Source organism: Lagopus muta, chromosome 1 (assembly GCF_023343835.1).
Source record: "Lagopus muta isolate bLagMut1 chromosome 1, bLagMut1 primary, whole genome shotgun sequence".
NCBI lineage: Eukaryota > Metazoa > Chordata > Aves > Galliformes > Phasianidae > Lagopus > Lagopus muta.
The window spans coordinates 683442-702915 of NC_064433.1; the positions used below are offsets into that span (position 1 = coordinate 683442).

The following is a 19474-nucleotide window of genomic DNA, read 5'->3' on the forward strand; positions in this document are numbered from 1 at the left end:
AATTCTGTGATGCTGTGAAAGTCAATTCAAACATTTGTAACTGGGTGAAATTACTCATCCCCTCACCTCCCCCCTCAGACTGAGATCCCCTCCAGACCCTCCTCTGCCCCCCAATCCCCTCACCATCCCTTCAGCCTGCCCCCCATCCCCCCCTCAGGCTGTGAACCCCCCCCCTCATGCTGTGAACCCCCCCCTCCAAAATCCCCTTGCACACCCCCTCACCCCCCCTCAAATCGCTCCCCCCATCCCCTCAAGCACCCCTAGAGACATTCGCCCTCCTTCAACCCCTCAACATCCCCATATCCCTCCTCCTCCTCCGTGACCCCTGCTTACCCCCAACAGGCCCCTCACAACCCCCCAAAATCTCCTCATGCTGTGCCCCCCCCCCAAATCCCCTCACAACCCCCCCAAAAATCTCCTCGTGACCCTTCAAGCTGTGCCCCCCCCCCCCCCCAAATCCCCTCACACCCCCCATACCCTCACATCCCCCCAGGCTGTACCCCCCCCCCTCCATTCCCTTACCCCCCCCTCATGCTGTGCCCCCCCAAATCCCCTCACAACCCCCCAAAATCTCATGACCCCCTCATGCCGTGCCTCCCCCACCCTCAAATCCCCTCAACCCCCCATACCCTCCCCTCCAACCAGGCTATACCCCCCCCCCCCCAATCCTTCTCCCCCCTCAGTCTGTACCCCCTGAATCCCCATCACCCCCCTCCTCAAGTTGGGTCCCTTTTCCCCCAAATCCCCTCACACCCCCTCAGGCTGTACTCCCCCCATCCCTCACGCCTTGATCCCCCCCCCCCCCAAATCCCCTCAGCCCCCCCCACCATAACATCACCCCCCCTCTGTCTGTGCACCCCCAAATCCCCTCACAACCCCCAACATCTCCTCATGACCCCCTCACATCCCCCAAATCCCAGCACAACCCCCCAAAATCTCCTCATGCTGTGTCCCCCCCCAATCCCCTCATACCCCCCATCTCTTCACACCCCTTTCAATCTGTGCCCCCCAGATCCCCTCACAACCCCCAAAATCTCCTTACCCCCCATATTGTGCCCCCCCAAATCCCCTCAGCCCCCCCATATCACCCCCCATGCTGAATCCCCCCCAAATCTCCTCACAACCCCCAAAATCTCATGATCCCTTCATGCTGTGCCCCCCAAATCCCCTCAGCCCCCCCATAACATCACATTCCTTCTCCCCCCCCTCAATCCCCTCACAGACCCCCAATCCCTCACCCTCCCCTCATGCTGTGCCCCCCCCAAATCCCCTCACCCCCCAAATCCCCCCCATAACATCACCTCCTCTCATGCTGTGCCCCCCCAAATCCCCTCACACCCCCAAATCCCCCCCATAGCATCATCCCCCCTCATGCTGTGCCCCCCCAAATCCCCTCAGCCCCCCATAACATCACATTCCTTCATGGTGCCTCCACCAAATCCCTTCAGCCCCCATAACATCACCCCCCTTCTCTCCCCCCCCAATCCCCTCACACACCCCCAATCCCTCACCCTCCCCTCATGCTGTGCCCCCCCCAATCCCCTCACACCCCAAATCCCCTCACCCCCCAAATCCCCCCCATATCACCCCCCCCTCATGCTGTGCCCCCCCCCAATCCCCTCACACCCCAAATCTCTTCACACCCCAAATCTCCTCACACCCCCCTCAGTCTGTACCCCCCAGATCCCCTCACAACCCCCAAAATCTCCTTACCCCCCATATTGTGCCCCCCCAAATCCCCTCAGCCCCCCCATATCACCCCCCCTCATGCTGTGCCCCCCAAAATCCCCTCAGCCCCCCATAACATCACCGCCCTTCTCTCCCCCCTCAATCCCCTCACAGACCCCCAATCCCTCATCCTCCCCTCATGCTGTGCCCCCCCAAATCCCCTCACCCCCCAAATCCCCTCACCCCCCAAATCCCCCCAATAACATCACCTCCTCTCATGCTGTGCCCCCCCAAATCCCCTCACACCCCCAAATCCCCCCATAGCATCATCCCCCCTCATGCTGTGCCCCCCCAAATCCCCTCAGCCCCCCATAACATCACATTCCTTCATGCTGTGCCCCCCCAAATCCCCTCAGCCCCCCATAACATCACCCCCCCTTCTCTCCCCCCTCAATCCCCTCATAGACCCCCAATCCCTCATCCTCCCCTCATGCTATGCCCCCCCCCAAATCCCCTCACCCCCCAAATCCCCCCCATAACATCACCCCCCCTCATGCTGTGCCCCCAAATCCCCTCACAACCCCCAAAATCTCCTCACACCCCCCCTCATGCTGTGCCCCCCTCAAATCCCCTCAGCCCCCCATAACATCACATTCCTTCATGCTGTGTCCCCCCCAAATCCCCTCAGCCCCCCATAACATCACATTCCTTCATGCTGTGCCCCCCTCAAATCCCCTCAGCCCCCCATAACATCACATTCCTTCATGCTGTGCCCCCCCAAATCCCCTCAGCCCCCCATAACATCACATTCCTTCTCCCCCCCTCAATCCCCTCACAGACCCCCAATCCCTCACCCTCCCCTCATGCTGTGCCCCCCCAAATCCCCTCACCCCCCAAATCCCCCCCATAACATCACCCCCCCTCATGTTGTGCCCCCAAATCCCCTCACAACCCCCAAAATCTCCTCACGCCCCCCTCACGCTCTGCCCCCCAAATCCCCTCACGCCCCCCCCCCCCCCCCCCCATCTCCCCTCCCCTTTTCCCGCCCTCTCCCCGCCCCCTCCCTCCCCTCCCCCGACCCCGCCTACCTCCCTCTCTCTCCCCCCCCCCCCCTCCCCCCCCTCTGCTCAGTCCAGCCCCGGGGCCGCCGCCATTTTGGAGCCAGCCTTGCTCCCGCCGCCCGCTGTCAGCGCAGCCCCGGCCGCGCCGCCCCTCCTCGATCCGCGGCCCTATGCCCCGCGGGGAACCCCGCAGCCAGGCAGCGCCTCACCGCGGGCCGGAGGGCAGCGTCCGGACCCTTAATCGACAACAGGTAAAGAACCTTACAGACGAGCTGTCAACGGGCCGCGGCCTGCGCGCTCCTCCGCCCTCAGGGTTCCGTCAGCGCCCGCTTCGGCCCCGCTCTGATTTCTGCCATCGCGGAGGTTTGGCGGGCGCCGATCGCGGAGCTGCGGGGCCTGGCGGGGCTGTGGCGGCACTCAGCCGTAGGAGGAAGCGGGACCGTCTGTGTGGTGACCGAAAGGAGAAGGTTTTTGCTGTGCTGGTTTTGCTCTTTAATACGGCTCCGTTTGGATCCCAGCTTGGGAGAATGGAGAAAAAAAAAAGGGAGGTTCTGTCGTTGTTTCGGTGTTTGCCTGCCTAAATGCTGCTGTGCTGGATGGAATAATAACGAGATGAAGCCTTGGGAGGGTGGCAGAGCGACTTCTAGAGCGACCCATAGATATGGTGGTAAGCAGCGTGAGATTTTGGAGCAGGGCGATCCCGTGGCAGCGCTGGAGGTGACAGAGGGTTGGGTGAGGAGGAAACAGTTCGGGGTTGGGAACGCTTTGCTTGTCATGCGTTTGCTTTGAGCGCTTTTTGCGGGTTAGCCAGCCTATATGGGGGACCTAAGGTGAGATCCTGCGTTGGAATCGTAGGACAGTGGGGTGGGATGGGTGGGAAAGTGGGGTGGGATGGGTGGAACCGGAGCGATGTTTGGCCCTGCGAGGAGAAGGCAGCAGATGGGAGCGCGGCGCTCAGCAGAGCTGTGGTTGTGCTGTGGGAGGGCTGGGCTGTATTTCTGAGTTCATAGTTCACACAGAATCACACAGAATCACAGGTTTGGAAACGACCTGCAAGATCAGGAGCCGTTGGAGGCTGTCAGATAGAAGCGAATCACGGAGGGTGCTTTCTTTAGATGCTCACGCTTTTTGTTCCCGTTGCTGTCCGTCTGCAGACAGCGGCTTTGAAATTCATGCTAAGGAGCTGCAGGTTGCTGCTGCCGGTGTGCCTGATCTGCTGAGGGAATATCTGAAGCTGGACTCTGTGCTGGGATGGATGGGGACCAACTGGGTTGGATGGATGGATGGATGGACGGATAGCTGGAATCCCTGCCAGGTAGCACAGGGAGGTGGGAGCACCTCCTTACCCCTCTCCTCATAAGGGAGACATCCCAGCTGCAGCTGATGATGTTTTCCCGTGCCCCGTGGAAGAAACCCTTCCATGTTTGCTCCTGGCGTTTATTGGCTGTCAGCTGAAGTGTCAAAGAGAAACCAAAACTGTGTGCCTCTCCTGCGAGGCAGCAGGGTGTGAGTGCTGCAAGATTCCAGCACGGAAAGGCATTCAGTTTAAAGGGGAGATGGGCTTGTTCATTTTCTGCTCCTGGTAACGAGGCCTGTGATGTGTAAGTGTGAAAGCTGTGGATTATATGTTGCAGAAAATGGATTTGGGTATGTAATCAAGAAGTGTTTTCTTAACACGCTGGCTTGGAGTCGGAGATGTTGGTGCCCAAAGGGCAATAGCTGGGAGCAGCACCGTGAAAATGGGTGAATGGGAATGCTGGCACATAACAGAGTGTGTTGGTGTGGGAAATGCTCCTGAGACAACAGCAGAGTTGACCAGAAGGATGGGGAAACGATGGGCTGGGTGAGCATCAGGGTGCAGCAGAGCTGAGCAGCTCATGGCACTCGTGGGAGCTTCAGCAGGAGCAGAGCTCAGGGGAGCACCGGTCGCTTGGCTGGATGGATGGGAGGGGATTGGAAACCTCATTGAGGAGAGCATTGGTAGACTGCGTTCGGAGCGATGTCAGTGCTCTGTGTGTGCCTGGCTGTGGTTTTGCTCTCAGCCCTGCCGATGGAGCAGCGCTTTCTGTCCTTGGCGACGTTTTATAGATTTGGGAACCCATGGCGCTGCTTATTGCCTCCTCTCCGTGGGAAACCCGTGGATGTGAGTGGGTTTATGGAAGGATCAGGGAAAGAACGGGGCTTCTGTGTGACCAGCGAGGGATTTGGAGTGTCTTCTGTGACTCGGTGCTGTTAGAAACAAGCACAAGTTCCTTGTCCACGCTGTTTCTTTAATTGTGCTTTCCTCCTTCCTCCCCGCGGTCCTCCCACTCCCCCCCCCCACTCCTTGTTTTGATCTGCTGAGGCAGCCAGCAGTGCAGCAGCCAATATTGACATTATTCCTACATGCCTTGGCTATTTTTACCTGTGTGTTCACTCCGGCCTGCGGGACGTTTGGGCAGATACATAATGGCGAAACCGAGAGCTTCATAACCAAGGCGAAAATTACCAGATTAGCAGAGCTTGGATTTGCTGCAGAATCTGGATGCCAGACACCATCACGTGTGGAGTTCAGGTTTGCAAGTTGGAAGCGTGACATCACTGACTGAAGCACTCTAGAAGGGGAAACAGGAAGGCGTGAGAAAATATCGTGAAAGGGCAAAGCTCAAGCAGTTCTTTAAGCCACGAGCCACAGCTCCGGACTCTTGACTTACCTGGGCAGAGGAAGAAACCTCCACCAGCTTCAGCTCTGCTTGGTGGGCTGCGAGGTGATCCGTGCTGCTGGTAAAACTCGCTGAGCATCCCAGCTGCTTGTACTGAAGGTTTTTGTTCTGCTGGCAAATGACTGCTGCTCTTTCACTTGTGCCCATGGAAGCCCTTTCTTCTCTCCTTCTCCCCTCTCACTTCTGCAGTTTGCTGCTTTCCAGAGCATTTATGAAATCACTTTGATTGTGATTTTTATTGGGCAGAATCGGCAGTGGTGGCAGCGAGGCAGAGGGAGCAGCACAACACAGCACAGCACTGCTGGAGAAAGGGGGAAAGGAGCACAGCGCTTCAGCCTCAGCCTTCGTGTTGTCTTCTTGGGTTTTGTTAACAGAGAGCCCGTCTGGTGGATGCATCCTGAGGTTTTCTGATAAATGCCTTCAGTTCTCATCTGTGTTATTTGTTTTTTCCTTCCTTTTCATTCCGGATCACCTGGCAGAACCTGTGGGTTGCTTCAGTTTCATAATCCCACATGGGCTGGATGAGGAAAGGTTGTGCTTCCATGGTTGCTTGCTGATGGGTTTTATTCCTTCAGCAGATCCTTGGGTTCCCCACATGATGTCATTCTTCTCTCTTGAAGCAGTTCTTACAGGGCAGACTGAGGCTGTAAGCTCTCAGGTTGGGAAGTGGACGAGGGGAAATGGCTTTAAATGAGAAGAGGGGAGGTTGGGGTCGAGTGGGACGGGAATTCCTTCACCCTGAGGTGGAGCTGAGGGTTCCCCATCCCTGGAGGTGCTCACAGGAGAAGGCGAGGATGTGTGGCCACAGAGGAGAGGAGGAAGAGAGCAGCTCTCTGTGTCTGCATTTAAATAAGGTGTGGTTCTCATTTGATTTCTCTTGAGTTTGCAGTGCAGTGAGTTCTTGGTTCATCCCATCCTGTGTCACAAGGCTGCTGCTCTGCTGCCTGCTTTGGTTCTGCTCTCCCAATGTGGAGGGGTGGCAGTGCTAACAGGTCTGCGTGGCATTAAATCACACCCAGCACAGCAAACGGTTCACAGAGCACTGACACTCAGCTCCTGAGCTGCACAGCGCCCAGCTGGTGGTCAGCAGGTGCTCAGCCAGCACTGCTTCACAAACTGGGGAGCTCTAAATGATGGCTTTCAGGTCAGCTCCATTGCACGTTACCCTCCTGATGTGATGTGCCTGCCAGGCAGCCCTACAGACTGGGAGGAGCATCCTTGAGAGCAGCCCTGCAGGGGAGGACCTGGGGGTCCTGGTGGGTGGAAAACTGAACAGGAGCCAGCAGTGTGCTCTTACAGCTCAGAAAGCAAATGGCAACCTGGGCTCCATCAGCAGGGGGGTGGCAGCAGGGACAGGAGGGGATTGTCCCTCTCTGCTCTGCCCTCTGAGGCCCCATGTGCAGCACTGCGTCCAGGTGTGGGGCCTCCAGTGCAAGAAAGACAGGGAGCTGTTGGAGAGGGGCCAGAGGAGCCGCAGAGATGAGCAGAGGGCTGCAGCACGTCCTGCAAAGCCAGGCTGAGGGAGCTGGGCTTGTTGAGCATGGAGAAGAGGAGGCTGTGGGGTGACCTCAGTGCAGCCTTCCAGGAGCCTATAAAGAGGAGGGGAGTCAACTCCTGGAAAGGGGAGATGAGAGCAGGACAAGGGGAGATGGTTTGGAGTTGAAGGAGGGCAGATGGAGGTTGGATGTGAGGGGGAAGTTGTTTGCTATGGGAGTGGTGAGGTGGTGGAACAGCTGCCCAGAGAGGCTGTGATGCCCCGTCCATGCGTGGAGGTGTTGGAGGCCAGGTTGGATGGGGCCCTGGGCAGCCTGGGCTGCTGTGAAATGGGGAGGTTGGTGGCCTTGCATGCAGCAGGAGGGTTGGAGCTTCATGATCCTTGAGTTCCCTTCCAACCCAAACCATTCTGTGATTCTGTTGTGGTGTTTTCAGCTGAACATGGATGATTCTTCTCCACAGTGCTCAGTTGTTTCTTATTATTCGTGCACTCTGTCAGTCCTTTGCTGCATCTCTTCATTGCATTCCGTTGTCCATGGTATGCACTCAGTGCTCTCTTGCCTTTTTATTTCCTCCCATGAGTTTCTCAGCCTTTGTTTCCATAATGTTGTGTTTTAGACTCTGCCTTCATTTTCTATGGGCTGGGGGTCGCTGCAGCTGTGATGTCAACACCAGCATCAGAGGTAACTTTGGAATTCCTTCTTAGTCAACAGGGAGAAACAGATGCTGATTTTCTTCCAAAGCCCAGGTCTAAAATAGAGTTTTGCCATCGAAGTGCTCACCTCTGTCCCACCACAAAGGGAGATGGGTGACTGATTGAGGTCAGTCATCTGTAGAATGAAAACCTGTGCTGCTGGTGGGGTCCATGCTGCTGAGATCTGCGTGTGCTGCAGGCCTGACCCCACTGCATCTGCCCTCCTGCACTGAAGGTTAATGGGGGTTTGGTGCTGCGTTACACCCCCAGCTCCGCTCGGTGATTCTTCTTCCTCTTTCATAACTCACCAGTAGGTCTGAGGTGGAAAGCAGCAGCTTTAAACGATGGGGAGCCATCTAGAGAACAGTTTAAGACCAACGTGACGGAGCAAGCTTGAGATTTTGCCATGTGCCTGATCAGCACGGTTGGATTTGGAGACAGTGGTTGAGACACACGGAGGACAAGCAGCGTGGGGGCTTGGATCATCGACAGGCTGTGAGCTCTGTGGGTTTCTCTGTGCCCCTTCAGTGGCAGCATGAAGAGGAAGCTGAAGTTTGCCATTTCTCTCAGAAATACCAACCTTTTCCATCTCCAAAGGTAATTCTGAGCAGTTCCTGGGCGCTGTTCCGTGCATCTCAGTTCTGCAGAGGTTAAGGATGAAGCAGCAGAGTTGCTTACAGACATGCAGACTCATTTAAGGATGCCAAATTGTGCAGCAAAGTGCCCAATGTTCTCAGGATGCAGCGCCAGGAAGAGATGCGTATTTGCTTTCAATTGATGCTGTGCTGTACCCACTGTTTCCTCTTACAACACAGGCTGCTAACTGCATTACTTCTGCTTTTCCTGTTGCTTCTGTCATCTTTGTTTTTAGCTAATTGCATTCGCTATGAAACAACCCTTTCATATAATTAGCGTGGAGGTCTGGAGCGTGCGAGTGCTGGTTGGTGCAATACCTGTAAGGAAGCATTAGGCTGGATTGATGCAGTTCCTGAGAACAAAACTGTGTGTTTTTAGATTTGGAATAGAAGGAGCATCAATACAAATGTTGAGTGTCAGGTTAGGGTTGAGTTTTCACAAGGAATTTGGAAGGGAAAGGGAATCAATCACCTCCGTGTGGGAGCACAAGTGGGGAAAGCATCATTTAACAGCCAGCTGAGTGGGTTCTGCCATCACCATGGCTGTGCTGCCTTCACTGCATCCTACAGCGGCCTGGGTTGCAAAGGACCACGATGATCAACCAGTTCCAACCCCCCTGCTGTGTGCAGGGTCACCAGGCTGCCCAGAGCCACATCCAGCCTGGCTTTGAATGCCTGCATGGCTGGGGCGTCCACGGCTTCCTTTGGGACAGCAGACCAAGCTGCTGCTGAGCTAAAGGCAGCGCTTGGAGAAGCAGGAGGGTCTCCAAGGCCCCTGGTAAGGATCAGAAGGAAGGTCAGGCTTTGCACTGCCGCACTCTGTGGATGGTTTGATGCATGGAAGGCACTTCTTGCTGGAAGGAGAGCACTGCAGGGGGAGTGTGGGCTGCTCTGGGTGCCTGCCGGGGAGGGATGGAGGAGCTCTGAAGATGTGTGAGCTGGAAGCCGAGGAGCGCAGCGTGCAGTTATTGGAGTGGGTGCCTTTTCTGGTTCACAGTGATGTGAATGCAGCTGGAGAAGCTTGATGTTGTAACTTTGCTGGGAGGTAAAGGTAGGAACTGCCTCGAGTGCTGCTGCTCAGGTGAGCTTTGAGTGTGACATGCATGTGCATTTCTGAGCTGAGCCCGTGTCACTGTGAGGTGACTGCAGTGGTGTGCTGGGCTCCATCAGCAGGGGGGTGGCAGCAGGGACAGGAGGGGATTGTCCCTCTCTGCTCTGCCCTCTGAGGCCCCATGTGCAGCACTGCGTCCAGGTGTGGGGCCTCCAGTGCAAGAAAGACAGGGAGCTGTTGGAGAGGGGCCAGAGGAGCCCCAGAGATGAGCAGAGGGCTGCAGCACGTCCTGCAAAGCCAGGCTGAGGGAGCTGGGCTTGTTGAGCATGGAGAAGAGGAGGCTGTGGGGTGACCTCAGTGCAGCCTGCAGGACCTGAAGGGAGCCTGTAGAGAGGACTTGGGAGTCAAGTCTTGGAAAGGGGAGATGAGAGCAGGATGAGGGGAAATGGTTTGGAGTTGAGGGAGGGCAGATGGAGGTTGGATGTGAGGGGGAAGTTGTTTGCTATGGGAGTGGTGAGGTGGTGGAACAGCTGCCCAGAGAGGCTGTGATGCCCCGTCCATGCGTGGAGGTGTTGGAGGCCAGGTTGGATGGGGCCCTGGGCAGCCTGGGCTGCTGTGAAATGGGGAGGTTGGTGGCCCTGCATTGGTGGGGTGCCTGGATCTTTGTGACCCTTGTGCTCCCTTCCAACCCAAACCATTCTGTGATGAGGTGTTGCCTTGCTTGGTCTGTGCTCAGAGTTGAACCCAGAGCTGCTGCAGCACACAGCACTGTGTTTTGTTTGCAGAGACAGCCGGCTTTGTGATGAACTTTTATGCAAGATTGATGCTGAGGAGCACCACGGTCACACAGGTGTTGGTTTCTCCTGCCTGTTTGAAGGCACTGCGGGTGGGAGAGGTGCATCTGAAGCCCACAGCTCTTGAAAAGTACAACAGGAAATCTGAGTTTGCAAATGCTGCCGGCGCAGCACGGTGCTTCCTTTGTGGCATTGCTTAATGCAGTGTCTGCAGCAGAAAGCACAGCGTTGGGGTGCACAGGGCTGTGTGGGAAGCAGCTGGCCATGTGCAAAACACTGCTCCTGCAGCCTGGTGAGTGCCAGCAGGTCATTTTGGAGCTCGTGTAGTGAATGCTGTCCCAATCACCTTCCCACGTTGCTCTTCTTGTTGCTTGAACACTGGCTAGCAAACATCACAGCCTGCAGGTGAGCAGGGTGCAGTCCTACAGGAGATGGAAATCAATGCTTGCAGCCCCGTGATTCCGTGCTGCTTGGATCTGACGGCGTGAGAGCTTTGTAATATTCAAATCCTGTTTAAAAAAGAGAGAGCTGTGCAAATGCTGGCCTGAACACGGGGCAGGGCACCAATGAGGCTGTTGGACCAGATGGAAGACGAGGGTAAAGTCAGCGATCAAAACAAAGTGTTTGATAGCATCTCTTAGAGAACTTCAGAAGCACGGAATCGTTAGAAGTAACTCTTAATTTTGGGTGCTTATTTGTGCAGCAGGGAGGCCTTCATTGCCTGCCTGCAGCAGTTTATTGAGAGAAGGAATAATCCCTTCCTGTGCTGATGGACCCAGTTTCTCTCACAGCATTTGTGCCTTACTACAAGCATAGGTGTTTTCCCCTTGTTAGTTAGATGCTAAGAGCAAAGGCAGGGATTAATATCCCTAATTCAGAAGGGGAAGACAGGAGCAGGCTCTTGGCTAGCAGGTGAAATACTATTTTGGTTAAGATGAATTTTTACCCAATAATTAGAAGCATATCTCAGTAATTGCAGGTCAGCAGCTCAGGCCTGGCAGTCTGCAGGAGCTGAACCACCTCTCATAGAATCCTGGAACCCCAGAGCTGTGGGAATGGGAGGGGACCTCTGCAGCTCCCCCACTGCAGCCCCCTCCAGCCATTCACCCAGGACTCTCTTAGCATCCCCAGGACCCCCTTAAGACCCCAAGATCCCTCCAGGACCCACCCCAGATGTGTGAGGACCCCCCCAGGACTCCCCTCTTCTCCTTGTTGCCTTCCATCTCCACACTGATGGCCAGGATTTGGGGGGCACCGGGGAGGCAGAGGGGTGTGGGGTGGGATGGGACCCCCACGATGGGCTTAGAGACCCCCTGGTCAGTGTGAGCCCTGCCCAAGTGAGCTCAGGAGCCCTCTGATGGGCTCTGGGACCCCCATGGTCAGTATGAGACCCCGAAATGTGCTCAGGATCCCTCTGATGGCTTCTGGGACCCCCATGGTCAGTGTGAGCCCCCACTATAAATGGGCTCAGGACCTCTCTGATGGCCTCTGGGACCCCCTGGTCAGTGTGAGCCCCCCTCTAAATGGCTCAGGATCCCTCTGATGGGCTCTGGGACCCCCTGGTCAGTGTGAGCCCCCCTCTAAATGGCTCAGGACCCCTGTGATGGCCTCTGGGACCCCTGTGGTCAGTGTGAGCCCCCCTCTAAATGGCTCAGGACCCCTGTGATGGCCTTTGGGACCCCCATGGTCAGTGAAGCCCCCCTCTAAATGGCTCAGGACCCCTCTGATGGCCTGTGGGACCCCCTGGTCAGAGTAAGACCTGCTCTAAACGGCTCAGGATCCCTCTGATGGGCTCTGAGACCCCCTGGTCAGTGTGAACCCCCCTCTAAATGGCTCAGGACCCCTCTGATGGGCTCTGGGACCCCCATGGTCAGTGTGAGCCCCCCTCTAAATGGCTCAGGACCCCTCTGATGGGCTCTCAGACCCCCATGGTCAGTGTGAGCCCCCCCAAATGTGCTCAGGACCCCTGTGATGGGCTCTGGGACCCCCATGGTCAGTGTGAGCCCCCCCTCTAAATGTGCTCAGGACCTCTCTGATGGCCTGTGGGACCCCCTGGTCGGTGTAAGACCCCCTCTAAATGGCTCAGGACCCCTCTGATGGGCTCTGAGACCCCCATGGTCAGTGTGAGCCCCCCTCTAAATGGGCTCAGGACCTCTCTGATGGCCTTTGGGACCCCCATGGTCAGTGAAGCCCCCCTCTAAATGGCTCAGGACCCCTCTGATGGCCTGTGGGACCCCCATGGTCAGTGTGAGCCCTCCTCTAAATGGCTCAGGACCCCTGTGATGGGCTCTGGGACCCCTGTGATCAGTATGAGACCCCCAAATGTGCTCAGGATCCCTCTGATGGGCTCTGGGACCCCCATGGTCAGTGTGAGACCCCCTCTAAATGTGCTCAGGACCTCTCTGATGGGCTCTGGGACCCCTGTAATCAGTGTGAGACCCCCAAAACAGACTCAGGTCTTCCTAATGCACTCTGGGACCCCCAAGCTGGAGGGGTGAGACCCCCAAGTTGGGCTCCTGGACCCCTACAATGGGCTCAGGGACCCCCATGATTGATGTGAGACCCCCTCCCTCTTCCCCTCTTCTTTATCTAGTGAGGATGTATCAAGCTGTAGGCCAATATATAGTATGAATAGGTAGCAATGGGCACCAGTGCTGGGCTGTGTATTGACTGTGAGGGCTCTGCTTTGTGTGGCATTCTCAGTCCCACCACAGGTCGAGGACAGGGAGGATGGTGATGAATGAGCAACGTGAAATTGTGGTGTTCCAATGGATGTTTTATTCATGGCGTGCAACTTCTAAAGGCGTCCTGGAGCTGCAGCGATGACTTGCAGGATTTCACAGAGCTCAGCTCTTCCTGGGTTGTGTCCCTTGGTGTTACTGTCACTGAAGCAGCAGTTGGTTCTGGGCAGGGATGGGCCAACGCTGTGATGTTAATTTGGGAGCAGAGGAGGCTGCTCTGGGCTCATTTGTGCTCCTGTATTGAGGTCAGCTCTCAGTTCCTTCGTTTCCTGCAGCTTTTGCTTATGGAGCTGTGTTCTTGCACCTAAAGCCCGCTTCTGTTTGCTGTGTGAGCTCTGCTTCACACAAAACACAATTCCTGCTTTCCTCATAGCTTTGTGCTCAGTCTTTCCCAGTAATATTGAGCTATGATTGCAGTGTAGCACCAAGGTGAGCAGAGCTTTGCCTCAATGTTTGATCTTGGGAGATCAAGGCTGAGCAAACCTGCAGAAGACAGATTCCTATGTTGCAGTTTTAGGGCTTTACTGCTTGCACCAGGCCGTGCTTCGAATGATGCCTGCCTGTGTTTGAGCACATCAGGGAGCGCTCTGCATCGCCTGCTCTCATCAGTGTGATGCTGGGAGGGATTGGAGCACAGTCAGCCAGGGTTTGGCTGTCAGGATGGATGGAGAGCTGTCTGCTCAGAAGAAATCCTCCATCATAAAGCTGAATTTCCTCTTGCTGTCAAAAATAGCATGACTCCAAAGGGCAGGCGTGATGCCAACCTGAATTTGGAGAAGTGCATGTTAAGGAAGCCTGAGTCCTTCCAAGTTACAGATTGAGCAGGCTGGAAAGAAGTCAGAGCTTGGTGAAGAAGATCCTTCTGTACTTCCTGCCTTTAATTTTCTGTTGTGTTTTTATTTTTAACGTTGCCTTCCTGTGGCTCAATGGGCAGCTCCAGTGCAGGGAACACAGCTGACAGTGAGGTCGTGGCGCTGCCCAGGGAGTTGCCTGTTCAGTTGCCTGTTCCTCATGCAGCCCTGCTCCAGCTCCTTCCCTTTAATACTTCAAGCAGCCAAAAAGGTTGGAAGCCCGTGCTGTAAGGTCATGGAATGGTTTGGGCTGGAAGGGGCCTCTGAAGGCTGCCAGGTCTTCAGAGCAGTGAGCAGGGAGCCCCGCAGCTCCATCAGTGCTCAGAGCTGCGTGCAGGGATGGGGCAGCACCAGCCGTGGGAGCAACCTGTGCGGCGCCTCGCTGCCCTCAGCCCAAAACCTTGCTCCTTACAGCCAGCCTCAGTCTTCCTGTGCTGGTTGGAAGCCATCTCCTCCCGTCGTGTGACGCAGAGCCTGCAAAAGAGTGCGTGCCCTCCTTTCCCACAGCCTCTTCAGGTACTGAAGGCCGCTCTCAGCTCTCCCTGCAGCCTTCCTTTGTGCAGCTGCACAGCGCCAGCTCTCAGCCCGTCCTGGTTGGGAGCATTTCTATGCCTGGGCCCCTCTGTGTGTCTCTGCTGTGGACGCACTCCAGCAGGTCGGTGTGTGTCCTGTGCTGAGCACTCCCCATCTGGACGCAGTGCTCCAGGTGAGATGTCCCAGCACAGAGCAGAGGGGCAGATCCCCTCCCTCACGCTGCTGGTTCTGGATGCACGCAGGCTCTGGTTGTCTCTCAGTGCTGTGAGGGCACGGTGCTGCCCTCAGCTGTCCCCCCTCACAGGGCCTTTTTGGCAGGGCTGTGCTCCATCCTTCATCCCCCACCTCATGGTGATGCTATGAGCCACGTCAGGCCTTGCATTTGGATTTATCGAACCTCGTGAGTCTGAGGTAGCATCCTGGGCTTAAAAGCAGAGTGAAACTGGGAAAAAGCTCCTGAAGCTCTTGAGCTGCATTTGTGGAGATGCTGAGGATTTAAACCCAGGCAGGAGAAGGCTGCTGGTGTGGCACTGCACCAACTGTGCTTCAGCACCAACAGGTTGGAAGGAGCTGCAGTGCAAGCGGTCTGAGTGCTGCCAGCAGCTGTGCTTTGGGAGGTCACAGCAGTGAAATCCTTGAGAAGCCAAAGCCATGCATGGCACAGCAAAAAGCAAAACAGCACGAGCAAGCTCAAGGAAATGCATTCAGAAAATGGTAACATCTAATTTATGCTCCATACAGCTTACCTTAAAAACCTTTTTCTTATTTTCTTCAGGGTTTCTCAGTCTGCTCAGGCTAAAATCCTTCTAAACAGGAGCTGATGGGGAGGAGATTGGTGAAGGGCTTTGCCAACAACTTATTCCTTGTTCCTGCTCTTAAGCATGTAATGCTCTTCTGGTCGCCTCCCGTGCTGCAGCTGTGAAGTACTTGGAAAACCACAGACATCTCCACGAGTTTGGTTCTTCCCTTTTTAAATGATGCACTTGCCTGTGCTTTGGCAAATAGCATAGCTTAACTTTTGAAAGAATGAAGTGAAGCACGTCTGGGATGCACAGCGACCCAAAGCCAGGGTTTGCAGAGCACGTGGTTGCACACAGGGAGATCAGCAGTGTGTGAACGTTGAGCTCCCCATGGAGTTCTGCAGTGCTCCCAGGGCAGGGCTCCTCAGTTGCAGGCAGGCTGGGAACTGCTGGTGTGAGCCCAGCTGAGGGTGCAGAGATGGAGGGGCCTGGAGCAGCTCCTGGTGGGGACAGGCTGAGAGTCCCAGGGCTGTGCACATGGAGGAGAGAAGGATGAGGGGGTCTGAGCAGAGCTGGTGGATATCTGAAGGGTTGGAGGTGAGGAGGAAGGGGCTGGGCTGTGTTTGGTGGTGCCCAGCACCAGGACAAGGGGCAACGGGCACAGACTGGAGCCCAGGGAGTTGTGTGTGAGTGTGAGGAAGAGCTGCGAGGGTGGCAGAGCTCTGGCACAGCTGCCCAGAGAGTTTGGGGGAGTCTCCTTCTGTGCAGAGATCCAAACCTGCTGGGATGCTCTGTAGGGGAAATGCTGGGGGTGGGAGGGGGGGTGGTTGCACTTGGGGAGCTGCACAGGTCCCTTGCACCCCCATAGCTCTGAGTTCTGAGGTATGGCAAGGGGGGTGCAACCAGGTGAACTCTGGAGATGCAGAATGAAGGAGACATGAGAGGAACTGATCCTGGAACAGAAATGTGTTGGTTTGTGTCCTTGTTAAGGTAAAAACCTGCTAGCTGTAAGCTGTGCACAAACATCCTGGTTTTGTGTGAGCTTGCCATGCCTGTAAGCCTTCCCACGGACGATGCTGGGGGTGCTTGTGTGCCCCGGGCCCACCCTGCTGGGCTGTACCTCTTCCATGCAATCCCAAGGATGGTTTGGGTCGGATGGGATCTTTAAAGGCTGCCTAAAGGCAGGGAGCAGGGAGCCCCACAGCTCCATCAGTGCTCAGAGCCCTGAGCTGCATGCAGGGATGGGGCAGCACCAGCTGTGTGAGCAACCTGTGCAGTGCCTCCCTGCCCTCAACGTGAAGACCTTGCTCCTTACATCCAATCTAAACCTCCCTCTGTTAGCTGGAAACCATCTCCCCAAATCCTGTCACACAGAGCTTGCCTGAGAGCCCACCCCCTTCTATCCTGTAGCTCCCCCCCCCCCCCCTTAGACTTGTTTGCTGGAGAGCTGAATCATTCTGGTTGTGCCTCCCCCGTGGGTGTGTGCCAGTTGCAGAGATCCGAGCTCTTGCTGGAGTGTGGGTGATGGTGTTTTTTGCTTTCTGTTTCCTGGCTTTTTCAGAGCCAGTTTGAGTGGTTCTGTAGCTTGCCAGTGAGCATCGGGTTGAGTTTTGGAAGGCATTTCCTTGGCTGGTTCTGTGGGAGCCCAATTGCTTGCTGATTTTATTGCAAGGTCTGCTGGAATCAGAAATACTCTTCCTTCAATGATGGTCAGAAGAGAAGTGAAGCAAAGGAAAGGGGGGAGCAAGCAGGAGAGCGTGGCTTAAAAGTCCAGCAGCAGAGCAGTGCTTTCACCACGTGCACAGCTGGTGTAATTGACAAGTAGGATTGCTGGAAAGAAGCTGCCTTTTCTCCTGCAGCTTCTGTTGCACAGCCAGGCTTGGGACAACCGAATGATCCAGGATCTGGGAATAAATGTTGGTGCTGCAAATCCTGGGGAACAAATGCCTGTGAGGTGGCAGCGTGCTGTTCTGCATTCAACTGGCAGCTTTCCTCAGCCTGTTGGTTGCTGAGCAGCTCGGCACATCTTTAAAATGGATCATAGTTGACTGAAAGTGTCAGCTTGGGAGTGTGAATGAGCAGGATGTGACGTTGGTAAGGGGGATATGAGTGGAAAGGCAGGGGGCGGCTGCTGTAGATCACAAGGTGATGCTTGGCACGCTCTTAACACTGGGAAAGAAGCATCAGGACGGCGTTTGGGGCTCTGGCAGCTTGGAAAGCAAATGGTATCCAGGGCTCCATCAGCAGAGGGGTGGCAGCAGGGACAGGAGGGCATTGTCCCTCTCTGCTCTGCCCTCTGAGGCCCCATGTGCAGCACTGCGTCCAGGTGTGGGGCCTCCAGTGCAAGAAAGACAGGGAGCTGTTGGAGAGGGGCCAGAGGAGCCGCAGAGATGAGCAGAGGGCTGCAGCACGTCCTGCAAAGCCAGGCTGAGGGAGCTGGGCTTGTTGAGCATGGAGAAGAGGAGGCTGTGGGGTGACCTCAGTGCAGCCTGCAGGACCTGAAGGGAGCCTATCAAGAGGACTTGGGAGTCAAGTCTTGGAAAGGGGAGATGAGAGCAGGACGAGGGGAAATGGTTTGGAGTGGAAGGAGGGCAGATGGAGGTTGGATGTGAGGGGGAAGTTGTTTGCTATGGGAGCGGTGAGGTGGTGGAACAGCTGCCCAGAGAGGCTGTGATGCCCCGTCCATGCGTGGAGGTGTTGGAGGCCAGGTTGGATGGGGCCCTGGGCAGCCTGGGCTGCTGTGAAATGGGGAGGTTGGTGGCCCTGTATGAGGCAGGGGGGTTGGATCTTCGTGATCCTTGAGTTCCCTTCCAACCCAAACCATCCTGTGGTTCTGTGATTGGGGCCATCAAGGCAACGACTGGGGCCTTGCAGCCTGCTGCAAGTGGTTTTTGGTCGGCCGCAGCGTTTGGGCCATAAAACACAGCCCTGGATGGCAGCCACGTGTTGCCATGCGTGCTGCACCAGGCCGTGTGCTGCTCACTGCCAGCTGCTCCTGAGCTGCAGGTGGGGCTGCTGGAGGAGTTCACATCCAGCTCACAAAGCATCCTGCAGCCCCTGCCATCGCAGCACACTGTTGTGTGATGGGGCAGCTCCTCTCAAACGCTGCACGGTGCTCGGCCCACAGCTTGAAATAGCTCCTGGTCTCGGTTACTGCTATAATTACCCGTGTCATTTCATCTGTCTCATGATTTGCATATCGTTTTGCAGATGTCCAGATGGAGAGGGAGATAAATTTGCAGTCGCTCTGAACCTGAATTTGCAAAGAACGCGTTTTTTAAAGTGAAATTGGCTGCTGGGGGTTTGGGTGTTACGTCTGAGAGCTGGGGGTGAGGTCAGCACTGAGTGCAGAGGAGCAGCACGTGTCCCAGGGTGGTCATCAAAAGATGTTCATGCAAGCTGAGTTGCTGATGGAAGGGCTGTGGTCCTGCAATCCAAGGACTGTGACAAGGCAGCTGCTGCTGGATGCCAGGCAGTGCTGTTGCTGCAGAAGTGCTGTCAGCCTGCAGGATACCTGGAGGACCTTTAAATCACTGTCTGAAACACCATTTTGCTACTGTGGGGTGCACTGAGGCCAGTGCTGGGTCAGGAAGGGGAACCTTTCAGCTTTGGTGGGGCTGGAATCTTTGTGCTGTTAAACAGGATGGTGGAATTGATAGAGGAGTTCAGGTTTTGTCCACAGATCAAACGGTGCCTGGGCAGCTGTTTGACTTTTGGCAATTTCTGTGAAGTTTTGGGTGATCTGAAAACACGCAGGGAATGAAATTCCCTTTTGACAGTGGCGTGAAGAGGCAGCAGGAGCTTGAGGAGGGAACTGAAGGGAGAACGCTGGCCGTAACGCTGAGTTACATGGCAATAAATCCCCAAATTATCTGTTGGCTTCCTTTGCTGACGTGTTGTTTACTGCCTCCGTGTGCTGCTGTGGGAATCCTGAGCTTCCTATGGCACTGGTGAGCCTCAGAGGGGTGGCTGGATGGATGATGCGTGTGCTGGAAGGCAAGGAAGTGGAAAAGAGCAACAGCTGTGGGACTGGTTTTAAGGCTGCCTGTGGCCTGTGAGTGGGATGAGGGGTTTTAAGGATTCAAATCAGCCTGGAAGGTCTGAAGGGATGATCCTGGTCCTTGATGCTCGTCTGCGTGCTGCAGCCCTGGCTGAGGGCCTTTCCTTAGGAGTTTTCTCTGTTTGTGAGGGGATTTCCCAATGAGAGACGTGCACAGAGCGTGGCTCACAGCTCCGTGGTGCTGGAGCTGACAGCAAAGTATTGCAGAGCTGTGAGCAGCTGACTGTTCTGGGGAGGCTGAAGGCTTGGGGAGCTTTCCAGGACACGATGGAATCATAGAATCCTTAGAGCTGGAAGGGAACTCTGAGAGCCATCCGTTCCAACTCCCTGCAATGCACAGGGACAGCACAGCTCCATCAGGCTGCCCAGGCCCTGATCCAGCCTGGCCTTCAAAGCCTCCAGGGATGGAGCATCAACCACATCTCTGGGCAAGCTGTGCCACTGCCTCA

The 19474-nt window shown here is 55.7% G+C and overlaps 1 protein-coding gene across 3 annotated transcripts in view; it reads left to right on the forward strand.

Moving 5' to 3' along the window:
• The first annotated feature begins 2799 nt into the window (after positions 1 to 2799).
• PPP6R2 (protein phosphatase 6 regulatory subunit 2) overlaps positions 2800 to 19474 on the forward strand; it is a 72961-nt gene continuing 56286 nt past the window's right edge. For 2 of the 3 annotated variants that reach the window (XM_048925511.1, XM_048925529.1), the window contains exon 1: positions 2800 to 2980. The gene's annotated coding sequence lies outside the window, so the exon portion shown is untranslated. Of the gene's footprint in view, positions 2981 to 3027; positions 3397 to 19474 lie in introns of those variants that run through there. The other variant, XM_048925521.1, reaches the window with a different exon arrangement.